The sequence below is a fragment of the Gracilinanus agilis genome, chromosome 3 (genome assembly GCF_016433145.1).
Source record: "Gracilinanus agilis isolate LMUSP501 chromosome 3, AgileGrace, whole genome shotgun sequence".
Lineage (NCBI taxonomy): Eukaryota > Metazoa > Chordata > Mammalia > Didelphimorphia > Didelphidae > Gracilinanus > Gracilinanus agilis.
The window spans coordinates 9,648,917-9,654,916 of record NC_058132.1 but is presented as its reverse complement, the minus strand read 5'-3'; the positions used below and the strand labels follow the sequence as shown (position 1 = coordinate 9,654,916).

Sequence of the window (6,000 nt, the reverse complement as noted above, 5' to 3'; positions counted from 1 at the left end):
GAGTAGAACCGGGAGAACTCTATACATAGTAATATTTTAGGATGGTCAACTGTGAAAGACTTCATTCTACTCTGTAGTATGGCGATCCAAGAAAATTCTGAAAGACTTGTGATGAAAAATGTCATTGACCTTCAGAAAAAAAAAACAAAAAAAATGGTGTCTGAATGCAGATCAAAGCAGACTATTCTTTAGTTTATTTTATTTATACATGTTTTTATTTTAGGGTAATGTTATGGAATGTTTAACTGTGGTAGTTTTGGCTATTCTCAGCAATACAATGATCCAGTACAATTCAGAGAGACTTATGACAAAGAATGCCTCCAGAGAAAGAGCTGTTGGAGTTGGAATGTGGATGAAAGCAAAGAATTTTTCACTTGTTTATTTGAGTTTTTGTTTTGAGGTTGTGGTTTTATAGGATTATTCACTTCTAAAAATAAACAATGTGGAAATAAAATTTAAAAAGAAGCATGAATCTGTAGCTCACAGGCCCTAATTCTGCCTAGTCTAGTAAGTTTATCCTTATTCCTGGTTCATTCTTCCCTCAAATTCTAAGCCTGCTGATAGGGATGAAAGGAAAGGCAATAAATTTAAAAATACCTACTCTTTGTGCTCTACTGGGTAAAAGAGTTCAGGATTATCATTAACTTCACAATCCCTGTGAGTTTGATACTCTTATTATTCTTTTTTATTTAAAATCCTTATCTTCCATCTTGGAATCAATACTATGTATTGGTTCCAAGGCAGAAAAGTGGTAAGGGCTAGGCAATGGGGATCAAGTGGCTTTCCCAGGTTACACAGCTGGAAAGTGTCTGAGGCTAGATTTGAACCTAGGACCTCCTATCTTTAGGCCTAACTCTCAATCTTCTGAGCCACCCAACTGCCCCCACTCTTATTATTCCTGACTCATGATTGAGGCAACTAAAGTAAGAGAAGTTAAAAAATTTACCCTGGGGCACCCACTTTCCATCTCTCTCAGGCTACATTAAATGTGTTTTTCTGACTCCGAGTTCTGCCCTCTTACCCCATCCCTATCAGCTATGTTTTAATTTCTAGATAATGGGGGTTATGGAATGTGCCTATCCTTCTATTACAAGAGATAAATCAAGATGGAATTTTCTGATTTCAAATGTGTTCCATGATCTCTACACTCTGCACACGTTCCAACAATGAATACAAGAGAAACCATTCTGTAGGCCTTGCTTGCATGCACTCTTTTCATTAAGAAGACCAAATTTTTTATTTTTCTCTCCTGATCCCTTTATTCTTCCTCATATCCAGGGCTTCTAGTTCTAAGAGAAAATTTTATCTCCTGTTTTCAGTGAGGGTAAGCATCATGGCTGCTAGAGTAAAAAGGCCCAAAGATGTCCTGTACAAGGGAGTGAGGTGAAAGCAGGTATATAAGGGCTGTTATCCCAAAAGATTTTTATCTGTTGTAGTGAAAGGAGGGCTAGGCTTGGGGGCTGGCAGATCAACCCTGAATTATACTCATTTCCTGAGAGATGAATGATGGATTCAGTATAGAATATGAGACATAATATACAGTAGATTGTAAAATATGATGAATATTGAGTATGTCTGCACTGAATGGCATAATATCTTTGCATCTGTAGAGAAAAGAAGAAGCCTTATATTCCACTTTGAAAATTATTACATGAGAGTTAAAAAGAGTGAAGTTGTTTCTCAGCTTAGCATATAAAATTTACCAAGAATTATCATGTGATAGTGTATCCAAAATGGTGGGAATGTAATATCTAGAAGGTTACCTGAGATTGACAAAATTATAAGATTAGTCAAAGAGTGACTTTTAAAGGAAAGACCAAAAGGGCAATGGACAAAGATTGTTCAATACTATGAACAAAGCATGCTTAGGCACAGGGATTGAGTTCTAGTCTACTTGCAAAGAATTGGGTCAGTTCACTTCACCATTGTTTCCTTATGACATGAGTTGTGAAGTATGACGAAACTCTTGGTGCTCTCTGTGTCACAGATCTGTTGTGAGGTTTCATTGCTATTGTATTTGCAAGTATTTCTAAAATGTTCCATCTTGCAGGTATGAACAAATGGTGTATCCAAAGTCTGGTCCTGCTTGTTTAAGTTTGAAAACTCCTTTTGTCCTTGGGAAATGGAATAAAAATCCATTTTCTTATTGCTATCAGAGAAAAGACTTTATATTGCATGTGTGTATGTCCCTTTTCCATCTGTGTTTATATCATTATTTGTTTTCTTCAGAGGCAGAGACTAATTTTGAAGTGAGGGAGATGTCTACAAAGCTGAGCCTTTTTGTGGAAGGATCTGGCCCTCCGAAAGGCATGAATAAGGATCCCTGTGACTTCATTTTGAGAGAAATCTGTGATGCTAAAATCAAGGTAAATAAAAAACCAAAGAATAACTATGAATTTCATGGAATTGCAGAGAAATTCAGCCAACATTCAGTCCTAAATCAGCATATGAAATTGTCCTCAGGAAATGACATTTGTTGGGATAGTGAATGCACCAAATGCTTTCCTGAAAAAGTAGGATTTGATCAGTCACCTGAGAATCGTCCTGAAATGCCCATGTATCAAGGTAACCTCGGGAGAATCGCCTGTGGCTCCAGTTTAGACCTCACAAGACATCCAAAGAGTAAACATTTAGAGATACTTTCTGTGAATAATGAAGGGGTGAGCCCTTTTGTTCATAACCCTAAGCTTGGTTTATATCAAACAATCCACACTGGAAAGAAACCATATGAATGTAAACAGTGTGGAAAGGCTTTCACATGGAGGGGAAATCTTTCTGAGCATCAGAGAATCCACACTAGAGACAAACCTTATAAATGTAAACAATGTGCAAAGGCTTTCACACGGAGGGACTATCTTGCTGTACATCAGAGAATCCACACTGGAGACAAACCTTATGAATGTAAACAATGTGGAAAGACTTTCATACAAAGGACTCATCTTGTTGCACATCAGAGAATCCACACTGGAGAGAAACCTTATGAATGTAAACAATGTGGAAAGACTTTTATACAGAGTAATCAACTTGCAGTACATCAGAAGATCCATACTGGAGAGAAACCTTATCAATGTAAACAATGTGGAAAGGCTTTCATAGAGAGGGGCTCTCTTGCTAAGCATCAGAGAATCCACACTGGAGAGAAACCTTATGAATGTACACAATGTGGAAAGGCTTTCACAGAGAGGGGCTCTCTTGCTGCACATCAGAGAATCCACACTGGAGACAAACCTTTTGAATGTAAACAATGTGGAAAGACTTTCAAACTGAGTAGCCATCTTGCTGTACATAAGAAAATCCATACTGGAGTGAAATCTTATGAATGTAAACAGTGTGGAAAGGCTTTCACAGTGAGGGGAAATCTTTCTAAGCATCAGAGACTCCACACTGGAGAAAAACCTTATGAATGTAAACAATGTGGAAAGCCTTTCACAGACAGGGGAAATCTTGCTAAGCATCAGAGAATCCACACTGGAGAGAAACCTTATCAATGTAAACAATGTGGAAAGGCTTTCACCGTGAGGGGCAATCTTGCTAAACATCAAAGAATCCACACTGGAGAGAAACCTTATGAATGTAAACAATGTGGAAAGGCTTTCACCGTGAGGTGCAATCTTGCTGTACATCAGAGAATCCACAGTGGAGAGAAACTTTATGAATGTATGAATGGCACCTCATAGTTGTTTTGATTTGTATTTCTCTAATTATAAGAGATTTAGAACACTTTTTTTTTAAACCCTTACCTTCCATCTTGGAATCAATACCCTGTATTGGTTCCAAGATAGAAGAGTGGTAAAGGCTAGTCATTTGGGGTCAAGTGACTTGCCCAGGGTCACACAGCTAGAAGTTTATAAGGTCAGATTTGAACCTAGGACCTCCCATCTCTAGGCCTGGCTCTCAATCCACTGAGCTACCTGGCTGCCTCCTAGAACACTTTTTCATGTGTTTATTGATAATTTTGATTTCTTTATCTGAAAACTGCCTATTCATGTCCCTTGCCCTTTATCATTTGGGCAATGGCTTGATTATTTTTCTCCAATTGATTTAGCTCCTTATAAATTAGAGAAATTAGACCTTTGTCAGAGATTTTTGTTATAAAGATTTTTTCTCAATTTGTTGATTCCCTTCTAATTTTGGTTGGATTGATTTTTTTTGTATAAAACCTTTTTAATTTAATGTAATTAAAATTATTCATTTTACATTTTCTAATATTCTCTACCTCTTGCTTGGTCTTAAGTTCCTTCCTTTTCCGTGCATCTGACAGGTATACTATTCTGTATTCCCTAATTTACTTATAATTTCCTCCTCTATATTTAATTCATTTACCCAAGAATTTATCTTGATATAGGGTGTAAGATGTTGATCTAAACCTAATCTCTCCCATACTGTTTTCGAATTTTCCTAGCAGGTTTTGTCAAATAGTGGGCTCTTATCCCCAAAATTGGGCTCTTTGGGTTTATTGTATATTTTCTTGCTGAGGTCATTTACTCCATTTCTATTCCATTGATCCTCCCTTCCGTCTTATGCCTAGTACCATATATTCTTTTGATGATCATGGCTTTATAGTATAATTTAAGATCTAGTATTGCTGGGCCCCCATCCTTCACATTTTTTCCATTGGTTTCCTCAATAGTCTTGATCTTTTGTTCTTCCAGATGAACTTTGTTATACTATTTTCTAATTCTATAAAAAAAGTTTTTTGGTACTTTGATAGGTATAGTACTGAATGAGTAAATTAATTCAGTTAGTATTGTCATTTTTATTGTATTAGCTCATCTTGCCCAAGAACAATGAATGTTTTTCCAGTTGTTTAGATTTAGTTTTATTTGTGTGAAAAGTGTTTTGTAGTTCTGTTCATATAATTTGTGTCTATCCCCACAAAAAGATTCTCAAATATTTTGTATTGTCTAGAGTAGTGATGGGCAAACTTTTTAAAGAGGGAGCCAAAGGAAAGGAAATGCTCATCTGTCAGTCTGTTTCTAAGGCAGCTCTTTCAAAGTTTCATTGTATTGTATCCTACTCATTGTATTCATCAGATTAGGAATAATGTTAGGCGGCAGGATAGAACATTTCAGGGAACCCATCTGCCTTGCAGGCCGTAGTTTGCCCATCACTGGTCTAGAGTGATTGTTAATGGAGTTTCTCTTTCTAACTCTTGTTGCTGATTTTTGTTGGAAATATATAAAAATGCTGATTCTTTATGTGGGGTTATTTTGTATCCTGTAACTTTGCTAAAATTATTAATTATTTCTACTAGCTTTTTAGTTGATTTTCTAGGATTCTATAAGTATACCATCATTTTAACTGCAAAGAGTGATAGTTTAGTTCTGGATCAATTTTTGTCCCCATCCAAAGGCCTGATGAAATATTTTGTGTTCATTCAAATCACTCTAAACCAGTGATCGGCAAAACTTAAAGAGGGGGCCAAAGGAAAGGAAATGTTCATCTGTCAGTCAGTTTCTAAGACAACTCTTTTGAAATTTCATTGTATTATATCCTACTTATTGTATTTGTCAGATTAGGAATAATGTCGCACAGCCGGATAGAACATTTCAGGGGGTCTCATTTAACCCGCAGGCCCTAATTTGCCCATCACTGCTCTAGACTATATAAAGTATTTTAAGAGTTGGCCAATATGACAGTAAAGAAATGTGTCAAAGGATGAATGGAATGTGACCAAATTGGGACACTTAATGTCTTGCTGGTGGAGTTATGAACTGATCCGTCTTTTCTGGAGAGCAATTTGGAATGACTCCCAAAGGACTGCAAAACAATGCCCACCTTTTGATCCAGTAATACCAGTACTAGGTCTATGCCTGAAAGAGATCAGAAAAAAAGGGGAAAGGACCTACTTGTAGGAAAATATTTCTAATTGCTCTTTGGGTGGTAGCTATAAAAATAAAAGTAGGTGAGCAATGCAAGGTGCAAGGAACGCTAAAGAGACTCTTGTTTATGAAAAATAAAGAGTTTATTTAAATATATATAAAGGGGAAAGGATTTCTA

The 6,000-nt window shown here is 36.5% G+C and overlaps 1 pseudogene; it reads left to right on the top strand.

Annotated features, from left to right (window-relative positions):
* Positions 1-2,258: 2,258 nt before the first annotated feature.
* LOC123240723 overlaps positions 2,259-6,000 on the top strand; it is a 131,915-nt pseudogene continuing 128,173 nt past the window's right edge.